The sequence below is a fragment of the Clinocottus analis genome, unplaced genomic scaffold, assembly GCF_023055335.1.
Source record: "Clinocottus analis isolate CAN_PGR_092001 unplaced genomic scaffold, fCliAna1.0.p SCAF_1, whole genome shotgun sequence".
NCBI lineage: Eukaryota > Metazoa > Chordata > Actinopteri > Perciformes > Cottidae > Clinocottus > Clinocottus analis.
Genome location: NW_027175820.1, coordinates 14,996,245 through 15,015,971, shown reverse-complemented (window position 1 = coordinate 15,015,971; position 19,727 = coordinate 14,996,245). Strand labels below are relative to the sequence as shown.

Here is a 19,727-nt window from a genome sequence, read left to right as displayed (position 1 = left end):
GGGACGGATGAGCAGTACAATGTTCTCTCAAAAACCTCAAAATAGGCTTTGTATATCATACTATTAGTACCTTCTATAGAGCTAATATTCAAAGCATAACATTCAAAGCAGCCCTTAGGAGGTTTTTTCCCACATGAGCTAATACTCATCCATATGGCATTATGCTCACAAGTGATATTGCTATAACCTCCTAAACACAGTGCACAAACAACCAATTGTGAACAAACAATTTTCTACTGATGTTCTACTGTTTTAATAAAGGTTTAAATCTTAGTTATCGTTATATTTATGAATATTTGGGGCCACGGTGAGCATTTTGAAATGTCAAATCTGCACCTGTAGGTTGCCAGCATTTTGGATAATGGGAACATTCAATTTTGAAGTATCTGCTGTGTATGTATGTGAAAAATAGAAAAAGGTTGCTCATTTCCATCTTTTTTTTCCAACTGTATTTTGCCTATATTTGTGAAAAACCTCAGTGCTGAAGATAGGGTATTTACCTTCAAGCAGACTATCTTGACTCCCATGAATTGAGTTAAGTAATCTCACCGGTGGGCATACCTTCAAACTGTTCACAGAGACATGAAAAGGCATCCATAAGTTTGTCTCTCTTTAGGTAAGCAGTACAGTTTCCCAAAAACTGAACTAAGTCTTATATCAGCCAATGACTCAGCATGCTTTGCATATTTTTAGCCCTGTGGCCAATTGCAGCAAAGCACCTGGCCGGACTTTGAATTTGAAATGATTTTTTTTTTCTGACAGTGGACCAATGTTACTATAGCAACTGAAGAGTTGTGATGGGCAATTGACAGCTGACAGACTCGCGCCACAATGATTTGTCACACAAAGACACACCTAGAATCACAGTTGCCCCTCATGCTTTCAACATTTTCGAATTCAAAAGATAAAAAACAATTATTCTTGTCTCCAAATAATAAGACTGAGGGATTTGGAAGAGACAAAAAAAGAGATGAAGTAAAAAGAGAAAGAAACATTGTGATGTGTTAAACACAATGAGGGTTAAAAAATTGAAAAGATGGCACGTACCGCACAAACACACATTGAAAAATGACTCAGAAAAATGTCTTTTGGGCCCCAAAGTGCCACGCACGGGGCATGAGCTTCGAGAATTTAGCAGGTCTGGGTTGAGGTTGTGATATGAACCCCAAATGAGTTTAATACTTGTGTTATTTTATATAAGTTGGTTAAGTTGGGGGGGGACATGAGGCTGTAATAACTTTCTATTTATAAATAGCAAAAGTAGTTTCTAATATTTTGTATATCCCTGACCTGTTTCTGCACGACAGGTGTGTGTGTGTATGTGTGTGTGTGTGTGTGTACATTTGCGTGTATGAAAGAGGACAGTAGAGAGATGGGAATTGACAGATGGTTGACTGAAGGAAGATTTTGTCAAATATCGTGATGGAAAGAGACAGTGGACAGAAAAAGTCTGAAGAGATTTATTGTTTTAAAAAATGCATCTTGAGCCCTACATCTTTCAGTATTTATTCCTCTTATGGTCACTATACTATTACCATACTTGGTAACTGTTGAAGTCGCCAGCCCCCTTTATAGCATCTTCGCACTTGACCTTGCTAGAAGAAGATGGTGCTGGAGAAGGCTTTTTTCTTGTTTTATTTTGGCACTTATTTATGAATGGTTTCGCAACAAGAGCACTGCCCAAGTGAGCCCTAGCACATGAGATCATTGGTGAACTTTGGCACGATCATCAAAATAAAAGGAATACTCAGGTCCGGGATTACCTGTTGCTGGACCTGAAAGACACAGAGAAGACAAAGGAATCGAGGGTCGCTGGCTGGGATCCTGGTCCTGTGACCTGTCTCACGAAGTTGTATTTCGGTTTAGCGAGATAACTTCTGGATTAACTCTGGGTTTTCCGTCTCACGAAACTGGTTCACTTCTTAGCGGGGTATGTTGCCCCGGTAACTTACGCTGAACGCCGAACCTGCTCCGGAGCAGGTTAAGTTCCCGTATAAGATCTCAGCGAAGACATAAGACGCCTACTGGCCAATCATTGTCTCGGAAAATGGCCTGACCATTGATACAGAATCTCGTTGAGGAAGGCGCTCGGACAGTAAGAGCAGCGCTCCGCAGAGAGCGCGTGTTTCGTGACCGGCAAAATCATACATCATACATTTAGCTTGAAAGATGTTATAATTAACTCACTGACTGCTTTGAACTATGTTCTTGTATTTCGTTTTAACTTGCTCCCATCTCCTTTAAGCTTCACTGGGATTGCAACTGAAATGAGGTTTAATTGTTAAAACGAAAAGATAATCAAAATAGGCTCCTACATTTGAAACAGTGATTTGAGCAGTGTTGCTTTTTGCTTGTATTCTTTCTCTATATTTTTCGTACATTCTTAAGATCATGGTTGGCTCCTCCGTTGTAATACGTTGGTCTCGTCGGCTTCTCCATGCTGCACGATTGGTCAAACGGAGTTAACTCCACCCCTTTTATCGGCAGGAGCACAGACCTAGATGAGACATTCCTGGGTTGACTTGACGAATTGATAACCGGCTTTGTGAGACCAAAAAGCGAGACCGTGGACAGCTGGATAAGTGGAGCTGGATAACTGAGGGAAACCCCGGGTACGTTAACCCAGCTTCGTGAGACAGGCCTCTGGTCTGTGAAAAACATCTGGCAAGTCTTCATTGAGCAAATGCCTCTGGATGATAAGACGGAAGAACTCAGGAGCAGGATGGTTTTTCAACGGGACACTAAGAAATGTAAAGTTATGGTTTTCATGGTGGCTTTGCTCAACTCTTCGATCTCAGACTCAGCCATTGTTTCAGGGGGCTATCCATTCACGGGCAGGACTGGACAATAACATCAGAAAGGGGAAGGTGTATGCTTCACGATCAGTAACCAGAGGTGCTCAGATGAGGCGATCACTTCTTATGGCTTTTCTCCTTACCTGGAGCACCTTTTTTTATCGCGGTCATTATTATCTGCATTCTCACCACTATTGTGACCACACAACGTCACCAACCACACACTGGACGAGCTTTATGGAGTATCTACAGGACAGCGACCACACGGCCACAGGCTTATTTTTATGTTGAAGATTTTAACAACGCCAACCTGAGGAAAGTTCTAGTGAGGTATCATAAATAAACCAGCTGTCCTCTGCGTGGTACACTCTTTTTCGTTGCTCCCCTTCAGCAAATTCAGTTCTGCTTCTGCCTGCCTTTACCTGAGGCAGAAACACAAGTATGATTCACTGCTGGTCTGACCAATCAGACTCAACCCTACGTCACTGCTTCAGCACTGCAGAGTGGTATGTCTTTCAGAGCAACAACAATGCCATTCACATTAACAATATTATACAGAAATCTACTACAAAGGACATTCCCAAATCGAAACAAAGCCCTGTATTAACTGGGAAGTCTGTTTCAAAATGCACGGAATAATGAGAAAAGGGAAGTCTGAACAGCAGAACTACTGAAACAAGACAACTTTTGCCTGAATTACAACTGTCCAGTAGCGTTCAGCTCTACATTAGCCTGATTAGGAGGAGCTTTGAGTGGTTTTGTGTCAAAATGTTTTTCCCTCCCTGACTCACTGCACCCTCTTCAATTTACATATAATCTAAATAGATCAAAGGACGAGGTCACCTTCCTAGCCCTTTACCCTGCCCTCCCCCACCTGGACAAGAAGAGCACCTATGTGAGAATGCTGCTCAGTTGAACGTTCAGCACTATTGTGCCCTTTAATCTTGTCATCACAACTGGGACTCAACACTGCCCTCTGTGATTGGATTCTGAACTTCCAGTCAGACCCCAGGCTGTGTGGATGTGCACCACCACATTCTCCACCCTGACTCTCAACCCCAGCACCTCTCAGTCCCCTGTAATCCCTGTTCACGCACCACCGCGACTGCAACAGATAGAGGGACACATCCCCATCACCATCGATGGGACTACGTGGAGAGAGTCAGCAGCTTCTGGTTCCTTTGGGTTCTTATCAGGTTGTTTTTTTAAATCTATTTATACAGGTGGAATTTGATAGCTTTGCCATCCACTAATATTTCTGATATTTACATTTTCACTCCATCAAAGAGGGCACATTTCTAAATATGGATCACAACTCTACCAGTTTGTAAATTCATTAGATATACTCCGAAGACTCTCAATGTGCTGCTAAGGCATGGGTTATGTTTATTCCTGTTAGTCTATGTAGGTTTGTTCCAGTTAGTCTACTTGATCTACTAATCAGTGTAGAAGTGTATTGAAAAATGTAGTTTTTACATTCCATCTTCCCAGCCACTGTAGTCCTGACATGTAATTATATTATTGAGGAGGCGTAAGCTATGGCGACGCCTTCAACGCAACCTTAGATCATATGTACGTAGCTGCAGAGGGTACAGTGTGATTCCTTTATGCAGAAGATTCTGGATAAATTTAGGATGAAGTTTATTTCAGGCCGAGTGTTAAGATGAGGCATATTGTGAAGAGAGTAAGAGTTCAGGTGTGGTTGGTGTAAAGTTATGACCCTGTGCTTGTGTAGTAGTTAAGGCGACTGTGGTTCAGTGGTTAGCATGCCCGTCCTTGAGCAAGACACTTATTGTTACCTGTTACTGTGTCTACGGTGTATAGACAAAAAATGTAAGTTGCTTTGAAAGGTAAAAGCATCAGCTAAATTAAATGTAATGACTCAAAGTCTTTTATCACTGCACATCATTCATCCATTCATACACTGATGGCAGTGACTCGGTAGTAGCTAACGCTCACACACATTCGTACACCGTAGGAACTACGGAAGCAATTTGGGGTTTAGTGTCTTGTCCAAGGACAAATCGACATGGGCTGGGGAATGGAACCGCCAAAACCAACGTTTGTGTGCATATTTCAGTTTTCTGTCCCTCGTTTTGGGTGATAGCCAATTAATTTGTGACTTTCTCCGCCTCCCTTTTTCTCTTTCGACTGTATCTCTATATTTCTGTGTCAACCTGTCCGTGTGCTTGGACTAAAAATGATTCACCCGAATATCATAGAAGACTGAAAGGAGATGGGGAAAATGGCAGGGTAGTGTTGAAGACAGGAGTGAGACAAGAAAAAAGCCAGCTTAGCTGAGGAGAAGAGAGCCGGTAAGACAATACAAGCGGCGAGACAAACTAAGGAGAGACATTTATGAGCAAGTGCAAATTATTTGAGTAGATGGAAGAAGTGCAGAGGAAACTGAAAAAGACAATTTGATCCAATGAATCCCAAAAGCTTTTCTGATAAGATGTAATCTAATCTAAATGGTGTTTGCTGCTACAAATGCAGATTTATACAATGGCTAAAGAAAAAGGGAAAAAAGAGTGACGGAAAAGGAATGGATGGATGGATAGAAGGATAGAGGTTTTATTGTTGGTAATTTCAAGTTAATCTTATCTTTTCAAAGAGTGATTCTAGCCCTGTGCTTTTTCCTTGGTTCTGTTATCTATCAGTGTTACATGTCAGATGCTCTGTGCGTGGGATCTGACTGTCTGAGTCATTTTTAAGGTCTGATCGCCTGAATCACAGTAACGGTGACTAATGTGGAATAGTTGTTATACTCCAAGCGGCCCTAATCTCTCATTGCAGTTGTTGTCAAGGCCCTGAGAAAGAGTCCTGTTACCTTTTGTGTGTTCGACCTTTTGTCATTTTTAGCACAGGGTTACTATAAATACTTAAAAAGGGCAATAAGTGGGTTTTTGGCAGCCCAAATTACATCAAACTGACTTATTAATAACTTTGCCAAGTGCTTGGATTGCAATATTTCAAAACTCTTTTTAGCTCTGCTACTGTTTTAGTACAACAACTCCTGGCAGACTTCCAAGATACCATCTGTGCCCCCAGCCACCTCCACCAATTACTCACATTACCTTGTGCGAACTCTTAGTTACTAAGTTAAGAATCCTCATAAAACTGGTTTTAAGGCATACAGTAAACATACTTTGCTCGGGGGTAATAACGTATGTCTCATATGTTGTATGAGACAGTTTGTCTTTCGCCCTCATTGGAAAATCTATGATTAAAGTCTCCCACTGCACTGCATAAACTGTTGCAAAGACAAACAATGCTTAAGAAAATAAAATAATACGATACACGATGATGTGTTTCCATGTGGGTTTTTCTATGTGTGTACAACCGTTCATCCAATCTACTTTACAGTTGGCTGGTGTATTTTTGGCGACCCATGGGAGTGCCTTGTAGAATTTGGTGCAATTTTGACAGGCACCATTTTAAATATTAATAGACTTTGAATAATCAAGCAAACAGCACTATGTGTGCACCATCTGGGGGCGGGGCTTCAGGGCTCTGCGGACTGAGTCCAGCATGTCGTCCGCAGCGGGGCTGACTTACATTCACTGCACTTCTTTTTCTTGTTGCTGGACAAAACCTGCTAATGTCACGATGGGGCTGGACTGTATTGGTGACTTAACTATGTTTTCTTCCATGAGTAAGACTCTTTTTTACCGGTTGATGACTTGTAACTTATAACACTAAAATCAATACCGCCTGCAAAATAACTCTGCTAATTGAATCAATGCTCCAGTTTAAAATTTCAATGTTTATGTCAAAGCAGGAGACTAAAACCCGCATTTGGAAATGACCTTTAATTAGTGTATTTCACTGATGTTTCTGACCACAATAAGGGTGATTTGGGTGTGTTTTTCAGGGGTAAGATTATACAGATTTAGGGCAAACATGGTCTTGCATTACTTTTTACCCTTTAACTTGGAATGTTTGTGGTGGTGGTAGAAGAATAAACTATTACTAATAGAACTATATCGTAAAGTAAAAGTCTTGTATTCAAGTGTTTACTACAAGTAAAAGAGGTATCATCAAGCTTCACTGTTTAGGTGGAGTATACATTTCAAATTGATTGCTGGATAATTGAATTAATAATAATGCATGATTTTTTAATTGACATATTTTGCGAGTGAAATCTGAATCAGCAGTAACCAGTACTATTTCAGGTAAATCTAGTACTACAATGTTTTCCTCTGTACTAGAAGTAAATAGTAGTGGATATTATGCTGTTAAGTACTAAATGCCTTGGAGCCTTTTGCAAGTTATAACAACTTACAATGAGTTGGAATAGTAAGAAAGGTCAATATTGTCATGTTTTGTACATAACTGACTTTCAGGAAGAAACTGCATTTTTTTTAACCATTAAGTTAATGTTTTTGTTTTATTGCTTGAGTTTTTATTCATATTCACATTCAAATTCCAATCCACAGCACAATAATTCTCTAAAGGCATCGGTACCAAAGCAGACAGTAATTGCAAGGAATGCATGGATGTATGACTGTCGATTTAATCAATAATGGTAGTTTGCAGGATTTCATGCAGGCACATTAACTGAGCTTTCTTCGGCAATTGCTATAAATGGCTTTATAGATTCCCCCAACAAGTATAAAGGCTACAATTACATAACGATGTAAACAGTGCTCTAATTAAAGATTAAGAGCTACGTTTTGAATGCTGAGTGACCATTAGAGCCACATTTCTGAACTTTTTGTAAGGTTAATATCTGTTGTGGTGATTTTATTTTCTTTGTTTCTAATTACATTATTTCAGTTTAATTAGAAATAGAGAATAATGTCAGTGAATACGAGATGTTTACACAAGGTCAGCGATGGAGACAGAGAAACAGTGCGGCCAAACTCTGAAGGAAGAAGTCAGATACACGATTTAAATTGCAGGTTTGTTCTAGAAGACATCTTATTAAATATATTCCATAAACTTCTCATTTCAAAATATATAAAATAATGAAGAAAGAAAAACAGGAAACACATTTAAAAATTATATATTTTTACAAAAACTATTTATTTTTATGTATTTATTTACAACATCCATTATAATGAAGCAACATATCAGCCAGTGCAGCGCTGGTGTATCTAACTGCGGAACCATTTTGTTGTAGGATAAATTGTGGGGTGGAGAAAAAATTATATTCTTAGACAAATCTTGAAAGATTATGACTCAATGCAGAAAACTCATTAATCAGAAATGTATAACTCATTTCTCAATGTTATGATGTCCTGTAACAATTCTGTGATACTGAGTTGTCCATTTCTTACTGTTGACCCTGAATGCAACAGAGTGTAGCAAAGAAGTTATGGTGAAAGTGGCTGAACTTGAGTAATCGTGAATTTGAGAATTTTGAGAATCATGGTGTATAAAGTCCCCAAAAGCCATACTTAAGTAAAGATACCTTACTAGAAAATGACTCCAGTAAAAGTGAAAGTCGCCTATTAGAAAACCACTTGGTTAAAAGTTGTAAAGTGTCTGATATTTATGTACTTAACTATCAAAAGTAATTTTCGGATACTAAATTAGGTATTGAAATGAAAGTACAAGTAAATGCATATAGATAAAAAAGCAAAAGGTCAGAATTTTGAGAATTATGAAGGTCATTATTTTAGGTGCTGTGGCCATCATGACCAAGGAGAAAATAATTGGGTTTGCTGTGATCCATCCAGGAGCAACATAATATATGGTACATAAGTATACTTTTGAATCTACTATACACTTATCATCAGAATTCACCAAAAAGCAATATTACATTCTGAAGGAGTTGTAACAGTGCGTTTATAAGTATACTCATTCTGCCCGATACCGGCCCGTTGGTCCCTTGGTACCGGGCCGCACAAAAAGAATGAATGAAAATTATTTCAGAAAAAATAAATTTAAGGCCGGAAAGAAGTTTTATTTTGAAAAATTACCGGATACTTCGATCTGTGCGTAACCACAGACTGCACCTTTTGACACACGTCAAGAGGTTACGTGATACGTTCCCCCAAAAATTAAACTTTAAAGTTGTTGTTTTAGCTCTGCCGGCGTTCTGGATTCAAACCAAGGCAGAGTATCCTGAGATCGCCAAAAAATCTCTTAACACCTGCTCATATTTCCAACATCTTGTCTTTGTGAAGCGGGGTCTAAGTAGGCTGGACATAAAGATTTAAATTACGGAGTAGACTGGACATAAAGAACACACGTCGGGTGTCGTCTCCCGTCACCCTAAGATGGGACCCGGTCCATGAAAATATTGTCACATAACCTGTCCGTGGCCCTAAAAAGGTTTGGGAGCACTGCACTAGAGGGTGTAGAGGGCAAATGCATAATATTGTGATTCGCCAAACCTGCTTGCGTGGAGTCTGTTCCACCACAGTCTCCGATGTTGGTCTCATTGATTTGATTTTTTAGCGAGTAACGAAGGTTTCAGTGGAACTGTATCAAAGTCAAAGTATCAGTTTTCTTCAGTAGTAAAATTCAACAGAAATATAAATAAAAAAGTAACTTTGTTACCGTACAATAGAAAAAATATAGAAACTCACCAGCCAAATCATTGAACAGAAACCAGGAAAGCACGTCGCTTCATCTCAAGTGTTGAAGTTAAACTGGTCCTCGTTCCAACTGAATCTTTGCCTATTGATGTCATCTATGCAGCTGTCACTATAAATTGGTCTTATGATACATATGTGTGCATCAGGGTGTGTGTGAAAGTGCCCTTCCTTCAGGCCTATGGGTATATGTGCCTATAGAAGCTTTTAATGTTCACACCTTGTCAGATAACTTTTAGTTACTGCACTGACACACACGCACGCACACACAAAAAGGCATGTAGAGGACACATGTCATGAGCTTCTAAACAAAACTGACAGAAAAAGGTGGAGGGGTAGGGTGAAATGGGGTGAGGGAGAAGAGAGTGTCGAAGAGGAAATGGGGGAGGAGGAAGGGAAGGGGGGTCTCCTAATTCTCGCTTCCTCTCTCTAATCCTCTTTTTCTCCTCCTCTCTCTCTCGCTGTCTCTCAGAAGCATAGAAAATCAGTTTTAATGGTTTGTCAAATAATGCTTTTCTCCCCCACAGTGGATTGGTGATACGATGTTTGTGTTAGCACATCTATCTGTGTGTCTGTGTGTGTGTGTTTCAAAGGGAAGCTTGCCCTACTTTAGCCAAGTGGTTTTCTCTGTTGATATTGCCCATAGCACAGGATTATACGCTTTTCAATGTGGTCAAACACACACACATTCTGAAAACAATGCAAACACACACAAAACGTGCATGTACACACACAAGGAGAACAAATGTATGTACACAGGTAGTGCGTAGTGCACCGTCAAACAGACACAGACCTCGTGAATACACACAGTCACACATAGACATATATTGCCTATACAATTAGTCACATTTGCTTATTACACTAGTGTGTGCTCACTCGTAGCGTTTTCATTGTAGCCCCGGAAAGTGTGGTGTGTGTGATTCAGTTAGTGTGAAGAGATAATACAGTTTCTTACCTGATTGATCGTCAACTAGTGTGTGTGTGTGTGTGTGTGTGTGTCATTTTTGTCAACAGTGTTTACTCACTTAAAAAATAATAGTTTGCTTGGCTAGATTTGGGTGAATTTGTGTGTGTGTGTGACTTAGTGTATTTGCATATGCATATGTGATTGTTTAGTCTATTTGGCTCCCAAGTATAGTTATGATTGATGTCTGCTTGAGAGTATAATGTGAAATTAATGATGTACTATGTGTAGAGTCAAGGTTGAAGCACTTTGTGTGAGACGTGTGTATGATGGATACAGCAATATATCGCAAGTACAGCAGGTGTAGCGTGTGATGGTAACAGTAACAGTGATGGTTGTTCACCAGTTATCACTTTGATTGATGGTTCCTTTTGGCCTGACTGTATTGCACTACACAATGAGAGAGGTAGACGGAGTATGATGGAGGTAGAGAAACACAGGTATAGTAAAGAGAGAGAATGAACAAGGCAGACACAAAGGAAAAATGAAAGTGAAGGTCAGTTTGTTGATGCATTTATCTAAGTACACAAAAGTTGAAGGATTTGACTTTCAGTTGAGTTAATATGTACGACATTGTGAATCCTTTATGAGGACTGTTTGCTTTTAGACCCAACCACAAAATGCAAGGGACTGTGCCGCTGTTGCAGGCTCCAGTGAGACTATGAAATGCAACGCAAAAAGGGAAATGGGTTTGAAGGCTTATCAGTCACCAAACACTGCACACGTAGTAACTCACCATTGGAGAAGTGTATCTATATTTCCAATTATTTACTACCAACCGTTCTGTATTTGTTTTGCTTTTTGTTTTTGTTTTGAAATACATACGCATGTTTGCAAAAAGCCGTTCTGTTTGGCACATATCCATAACTCCCAATCACAACTTTGAGCTTCTTTTTTTTGTTCCAAGTATCCCACATTACTAACGGCAAAAAGCCAATGTCAGGCTTTTGGACAGTTTTCAGTTCGGTTTTATACCATTGACAAGTGCACCAATGATTTGTTTACATTAGTTGAGTTTGAGAGAGTTTGCGTTTTTGTTTTAAAGGCAAAATGACACTCTGATGTCATGTGCCATTTTTGCCTTTATAAGATAGCATACAGTAGAGAGAGAGAGAAAAGACAGGACATGCAACACGGTCACACCTTAACTGGGTACATTGTGAGTACAACCAACAATTTCAATACCAAGGTCAGAAGCATGCTATTTTTCTTCATTATCAATTTTTTGTCTTTTTCCATGAAATAAATAGTTGTGTGCCATTGTGACGTTGATGTGGAATCCATCAATGGCTGATGCTGTGATGCAATCTAGGTGTTTTCCGAAGGTGCAACACTACAGAATAAGGTTCAGGAGATGGTCTGACGTGCATTACACTGTTGAAGACTTTAAATATCAGGTTGCATGAATTGCATGCGTGAGAGACAGCGAGTACTAAGTCTGGAGGACCTAGAGTCTTGGCTAGTAGCCAGCAGTCTGGATACCCACAAACCCTTGCTGAGGCTGCTGCTGCTAGGCAGAATAGACTTTTTTTGTGCAGTTCAGCCTCTGTGGCCACAGTTGAACTTTGATGCTTCCAGATCATAATTAGTTGACGTGTTACCACGTTGTTTGCCATGGACCCAGGCATTAAGATGTTGCTTTGCAAGTTAAGGACAAAAACAACTTTCAGTTCAAGTAAAATATCTTCTGTTGTGATTACTGGACCAAAAAAAGCAGACAATTTCTTACTAGAAACTGGAACTGCTCTGTTTATGGTCCAATGACTATATGCACTCCCTTATCTTGCCATCAGGGAGGAACTCAGTGCTTTTATCACATGGGACCCCCTTTCATAACCTCATTGTTTCAACCTGAGATCCCCATTCAATAAAAACAATAATCTTGTGAAGGGGCCATTGAAGCAACCATTGACCCATTGATTTACAGTGAGAAAAAAACTGGTCGACGACCTAGTGCAATGTGGCTCCCTGCCAGCTGCCTATACAATATCCTGCCGGCCTGCTCCTGTTCCTCACCACAGCAAAGACAAATTGGTCCCTATGGGATTTTGTACCTATTGTGACCACAAATGATGTTGTATTTTCTAGAAAATTGCAAAGCAATTTACATTTTGAATGCAGGGTATTTTTGCAATATAATTGTAATAATTGTTGCAAATTGCAAGTCAGGGGCAGAAACGGATACTGAGGCGGCATTTATTTCATTCAGCAGGGATTTAACTCACCAGCTGTGGCTATGTGGCATTGAGAAAGAGACATACTGTATATAATATTTTTCTGGCATAATTAGCATGCTGCAAATCATAGAACGCTACTGAAAATAGTATGAATGAAAGTGTTCACCTCTTGAATGTTTCGACAAAGTTCAGATCAAAGGAAATACTGCTTATAGTTTTGATGAATGCACCTCTAAACCAGTGGCTTTACAACACATCTTTAAACCTTTTTCAAAGTGCATTGTTTGATCTTGCTGTTATGATCTTCTGAATACTAATTGAAGCTTATGATGAATGGAAGTATAATAATGCAGGTGAAATGAAACACAAAGTGCACTAATTTCCCTATTTGTGTTAAACTAAAAAGAAAACTCACACCAGTGTTTTCTCAATCATCCTCCATTGCTTCTCCTTAACAGCTTAACTTAGGAATTGCTTATTGTTGTATGAATGTGTAAGTAAACATATCATAGATTGTTTATGTATTATTTATTGATATACAAATAAAAAGAGTGCATTGTCTCTGTCAATTTTGAGATTTGATCTGCTTTGATTGATATGTGTACTTATTATTGCTTTTATTTGTATTTCACACATGTATACACACACGCACGGCTCTCTGGTAGATAGATGGCTTGACAGACAGTGTGGGGGTGGGTGAGATTCCTGGTTTAAGCAAAGTATAAGGGGATCGAGCAGCAGGCTGTTGCTTGGGGACAAGAAACTCAGCAGGGTTTTTACCCTCTCATCATACTAATCAAATACCACCCACTGCCAAAGTGCCTTAGAGCACGGCACTCATCTCCTCACACCAACGAGGAGTTCCTTACAACAGTGCAGCAGTAGATCTGTGTGATCCTCTGTGTACCTTTCACTTCCTGTGATTTTATCCTGTTTGTGTGTCTGTGTGTTTGTATGTGTGAATACGTTTCTGTATCTCTGTATGTAAAACATACACTCCAAGTGGCAATCAAAGTGTAATTTTTCTTCAGAATAAGATCTACTTGTTTCTCTGCTTGACATATAATAATATAATAATGATCTCCTAAAATCGTTAAATCAACTAAATCCAGAAAAAAATTAAAAGAAACATAATGAAACATTTTAATACTTTTAAAGCGAATATTTAAATGTGTTGTTTAACAAATGTTAGCTTTAGGCTCTAGTAGCTAGCCTTGAGGAGAGTGCCAAATAGTGATTAATTATCCATAAATACAACTTATTATCGTATTATCTTCATATTATTTATAAGTGCTGCATATAATACGTGGTTGAAAATATAGCCATTTACCATGGAATTACAAATACATATTGTAATTTGTTGTAAAACTCATATATTCAAAAAGAAAAAAAAGACACATTTTCTTGTATTTTCTTGGGTCCCATGCAATCATTCAGTGGGTTTAAAGTAGGTGCTACAAGGGTTTCAAATGACTACAGTAATGTATCAAGTGTTAAAACAGAGAGAAACTAAAAACAGAAAAAAATGCCCATATTGCCTCAGGCCATTCTCCTTTTTTTTCACTTTAGCAGAACATACAGAGAAAAGAAGCGCCGGGTGTTTATTCGTATCCCTGTCTGGCTTTACAAATTTGGCGAAATAAACTGCTCTGTTCCAGGAGATTCATGTGATACATGTTCATACCACGACTGTTAACAGACGTTTATACCATATTATTTTCCCCAACATTCTGTCTGCAGTTTGTACAGGAAACACCACCAACAAATCCCGTAACTTAAAATAAATTTAAAACTTTGTGTCCAAAGCTTGTTTTATTATTTTTCTATTGCTGTTATTTAGGATATCAAAAATCCCCACTGTAAAATAAGCTTGGTCATCGTTTTCAATATGTCCACCTCTTTTCAAGATGTCTTCCATCATCTACTCACAGCCTTTTCTTTCTCTCGCTCAGTGTCTGTCTTTTCCACAACAAGCGCTTCTTGTCCATCCATTTACACCGAGCTGTGTTGTGCGACTGATAGACCAGTGTTCCATCAGACAGAATGAACGAATGGATTACACTCCCAGAATGACAGCTTGAAACAAATAGTTTCAGCCAGGGGCATACATCTACTGTAGCAGTCTAAGGTCTATCTTGTTCTGGCAAGAAGAAGCCAAATGCTCTGCAAAATGGAAAAGAGTAATATTAGTTGTATGAGGTTATGTTGGTTTTAGCTCTGATTAGTGTGTGAGAGATTGCTTCGCTCGATGTCAACTCAGTAAATGCATAAGGAACCAAAGATATATAAATGGCTGCTATCTCTCAAAAAAGTCCACTTTTCTCAAATGAAAAAAGATGTTCTTATTCTCTTTTGGACGGTCATGCTGTTTTACATATGCTGAATGGACTTTGTACTGTTTCATAGCCAGAGTGTCATTATTTTTTCTGATTTAAAGTACGTTATTTTTTAACATACAGTTATGGAGCATTTAGAATTACTGCTGATTTGACCATCAGTTTTAATCATTTTCTGGGGAAAATTGGGAAATGTTAAAAATAAATTGCAAATAAATCTATCGAAGTGTGACTCATAACTCTCTTCAAAACTATCAACACGACAAAGTGGATTTCAGTCGGGCTTCTGCAACAACTTTAGATTGATCACACCTTTTGAAAGGCAGAAATCTTTTTGTAGGTTCTGGGAGCACCGTGCCTTAGTCATCACAGTGGAAATCTGGTAAATATTTTCCACTTAATTTAGCCCTCATCTTCTACACTTGTGAGCTTCCCATCACAGCTGTCTATTGTTCCAGCTTCACCAGAGCAGCTGGAGGTCAAGTTACTCAGTCAAGCACATTATCATGATCACTGAATAAGGCCATGTCCACACTCATACTGTCCATTTTTAAAATGCATAGTTTATCCTCCGTTTACATTGATTGTCCAGACTATGCTGGAGATTCAGAGCACAGAAAACTGAGGAGTTTGGAAAAGCTGCTGAGGATGGATACGTTTTAAAACTCTGGGGTTACCACCAAGTGTGGACGGTCGTAAACGGAGAAGTTGTCAAACGATAACATAGAAACCAGCATTCACTACTTGATTGCTCCGAGCAGTCGTGACATGGTCTCCCCTGATTCGTTATACCCCTATCACAAGTCTTTGAGCTTCGGTTCGATCACGTTGTTGGTCCATATCTTTCTCCATGCCTGAGGAAAAACTTGAGGAAAAAGTGTTGAAATATATTTAGTCAGTACTGGTCAATAGCACCAATAATCCATAAAGAGAAGAGAGGAGGGATCAATATTAAATGTCAATAGTTTAATACCACATTCATTTTGAGATATTATAAACAAAGAAGACCACCGATATGAAAACCAGCAACCTGAGAGGAATATCATTGTCGTGTACAGTATGGATACACATACAAATTGTGTTTTAAAAAAGCAGATGAACCATATTAAGAAAATAAATGTATTATTTATTACATTAGTTTTTTTGAAATAATGAATATATATATATATATATATATATATATATATATAAATATATATATATATATATATATATATATATATATATATATATATATATTCTAATTGTTCCCATGCTCCCTGTTTACCTGAAATGAAACAAAGCCTCTGAGCTTGTACAGATAGCCGAACTCACATGGCATACTGCTCTCACTGCAACATACATAGTGCACCCTTTTAATCATGGTGTTTACTTCAGCCTTCAGGTCTCTGTTCACTCTCTTGCTTGCTGTATGTCTGCTGCCACATAGTAACTCACCGGTCAGGAACTGTATGCTGTCGCTCACTATGACCGCTGTAGCCGATGCTACTGATGAGCATATATAATCTCAAAAAGCCCCTCCTTCAACTCAACATCCACCAGGCTCTGAGTATCCTTTTTCCCCTCTCCCGACTTCTTTTCTTGAGGGGAGCGATGAGATGATAGTGTAGATACTTAACATTTATGTTGCATATATTATATATAAGTATCAATTCCACATGAGTTGACTCACTAGTGAGCTGCAGAAAATTGATAGATATACATTTGCAGATTAGAAAGTCTACAGAAAACTGGGGTGCTTTAAATAACTTCTTCTGAAATTATCAAAATTAGAAGTCTGTTAAAGTACATTATCTATAATTGTGTATATATTTGACAATAAAAACACAAATGACCTCAGGCTATCACAATCCTGTCATTAAATCCCATTATTAAAAACACACTTCATACCAAAATACTAATAATGCCAACAGTCTGACACACTGGTAAACAGTCGGATACAGATGGGCAGTCGGACCAATGGACGGAGCAACAGAAAGGCACACAAGCAAGCTGGTTGGCTGGTCGGCTGACTATGAAAACCGGCAGTCTGGGATCACAGAGTGGCTGCCTTATTACATAAGCTAGTTGACTGTTTGGACAGTTCACCATTGGATGAGCAATCTGGCTCACTTATTTTTGTATACAAATGTCAAACAGCTGTCGGATCAGTGTGCTGGGACCTGTCTCACGAAGCTGGGTTAACATACCCGGGGTTTCCCTCAGTTATCTAGCTGCACTTAACCAGATGTCCGCGGTCTCACTTTTTGGTCTCACGAAGCCGGTTATCAACTCGTTAAGTCAACCCAGGAGTGTCTCATCTAGATCTGTGCTCGTGCACATAAAAAGGGGCGGAGTTAACTCCGTTAGACGAAGCAACCCTGCTGCAGCAGCCAGAAGCCGCAAGGAATGGTGGCAAAAAATTCGCCGACTCCATCAACGTGTAAATTACTGGGATTGTAATATTAAATCACTGTCTCAAATGTATGTTCTTATTTATTATTATCTTTTCGTTTTAACAACAACCTCATTTCAGCTGCAACCCCAGTGGAGCTAAAAGAACATGGGAGCAAGTTAAAACGAAATACAAGAACATAGTTTAAAGCGGTCTGTGAGTTTATTATAATATCTTCCAGGCTTCATGTAAGATGGATGATTCACAAAACACGCGCTCTCTGCGGAGCGCTGCTCTTCGGGATTCTGTAGAAATGGTCAGGCCATTTTCCGAGACAATGACCAGTAGGCGTCTTATGTCCTTGCTGAGATCTTATCCGGGAACTTAACCTTCTCCGGAGCAGGTTCGGCGTTCAGCGTAAGTTACCGGGGCAACATACCCCGCTAAGAAGTGAACCAGCTTCGTGAGACGGAAAACCCAGAGTTAATCCAGAAGTTACCTCGCTAAACCGAAATCCAGCTTCGTGAGACAGGCCTCTGGTCTGTTTGGGAGGAAGAGTGAGATGGAAAGAAGGAATAAGAAGAGAAGTGTCAGATGAAGAGAGAAACAGAGCTAAACAGGGCTATAGATGGTCCATCAGTACAGTGACAGCGAGACGATTACTGCTCATTATCTGATTGATTGACTGACTGATTTTGTGTGTGCGTGTGTGTGTGTGTGTGTGTGTTGCAGCACCATTTCATTCCCAGAGCCGGACAGAATTGGTGTGATAATGCTTATGTTTAAATATACACGAGGCAAGTCAATATCAGGGAAGTTTATTTGTGTAGCACATTTCAACAGCAACGAGATTCAAAGTGCTTCATATAAAACCATTAAAAGCATCAAAATATAATGTGGAAGAAAACAAGATTTGAAAACAATTAAGAACATTCATTTTAAAATGTTAAAAAATAAAGTCAAAAAGCAACATTTCAATAAAAATTGTAGTGTAGTGTCAGAAATAAAATGCAGTAGTGAGATGCAGAAATTGTATCCTTGAATGTGGTTTAATTAAAGACAACAGCAAACAGAAAAGTCTTCAATCTTTAGAGGATTTAAAGGAGCTGAGGGTCTCAGCAGACCTGCAGCTTTCAGGAACCTTGTTCTAGATATGTGGAGCAAAAAAACTGAATGCTGCCTCTCCATGTTTAGTTCTGACCTGAGGGGTCGGGGTGGTTCATAAGGTAGCAGCAGATCACGTATGTATTTAGGCCCTACACCATTCAGTGCATTAAAAACCAGCAGCAGGATTTTATACTCAATTCTTTGTTGGACAGGAAGCCAGTGCAGAAACCTCAGAACTGGATTGATCTGATCCACTTTCCTGCTCTTAGTGAGAACTCAAGGTGATGTCTCTGTTTTGCACTGCAGATGGCGATTTACAACCTTTTATTTGTGCATATAACGAAATAACGAATATTCCAATGCAACATTTTTTTTCTTCCAATCAATACAAAATTCGTTGATTATCTTGTTTGAGCAAAATCTTTATCCAGGCCGATGACAGAGTTTCTTTCAAGGCCTTCACAAACCACTTTGTGCAGTCTTCAATAGAGGCCATAGTTGCTCTGAAATGCTGCCAGATTAATGGAAGTCTCCACTTCCTAAATCTCTGACCAGTGTCAACAATTCAGCTTGGCTCAGAAATGCTCTTTAGACTTCATAGGCCCTTGAAAAATATCAAAATGAAGTAGCAAAACATGATCACAATAATTACTTATATCCACGTCACTAGTTTACATTTTATTTGTTGAGTGGTGAAATATTCATGCGAGCATGCAACCGCTGTCCCCTGTGGGCCACCAAGGTGATTTATTATAGCTCGTGACCAGGTAATACTCTGTCTGGTTGAGAAAAACAGAAGGTACACTAAAATGCAGCACACAGCTTGAAATACTATGTCACACTGCCAAAGCAAGAAATTCCAATCACGTGTAATCCATAGCATCCTGCAAAATATATTGTGTATATATAATAGTAACATAATACAATGAGATGGAAAGTTTTTAATTTTCACGGTTTAGGATTTAGTTGTTGTTGCACTGTATGACATGTAGTCTTTGTGGAGCTCTAGATGCAACACTTAAGTTACAATGAGAAACTCACAATTAGTTATGAAACGGTCTCAATATAATACTGATGCCTCTTTATGACCTACATAAGGAAACAAGACCATCGACAAGAAGATTGGCTAGTTAATCTCAGTGCTTGTTATCTGTGCCATCGGGGCAGACTGTCAGATCCTGTTGCAGTACAATTAATGCTTCTTTTTTTTGAAGGAATCTGGTGCTCGGAAAACCAACACAAAATTATAGTTCCTGGTAGTAGCTTCCAGCTGCATCTCTGTGTCTACTGCATTTCTACACTTATAAAAGTGCAGCATGTTCAGTTATTCAGCTCACATTGACTTAACCTTGGAAGTGATTTTCCATGCTAAAACTTCCTTGTCATAATATGATTATCACATATTAGTTTCCCCATTGTATTGTTTCTT

At 39.1% G+C, this 19,727-nt stretch overlaps 1 protein-coding gene across 2 annotated transcripts in view; it reads left to right on the top strand.

Annotated features, from left to right (window-relative positions):
* The window catches only part of csmd1a (CUB and Sushi multiple domains 1a), a 363,484-nt gene that overhangs the window by 104,608 nt on the left and 239,149 nt on the right, over positions 1-19,727 (top strand). The gene's annotated exons all lie outside the window — the stretch shown is intronic.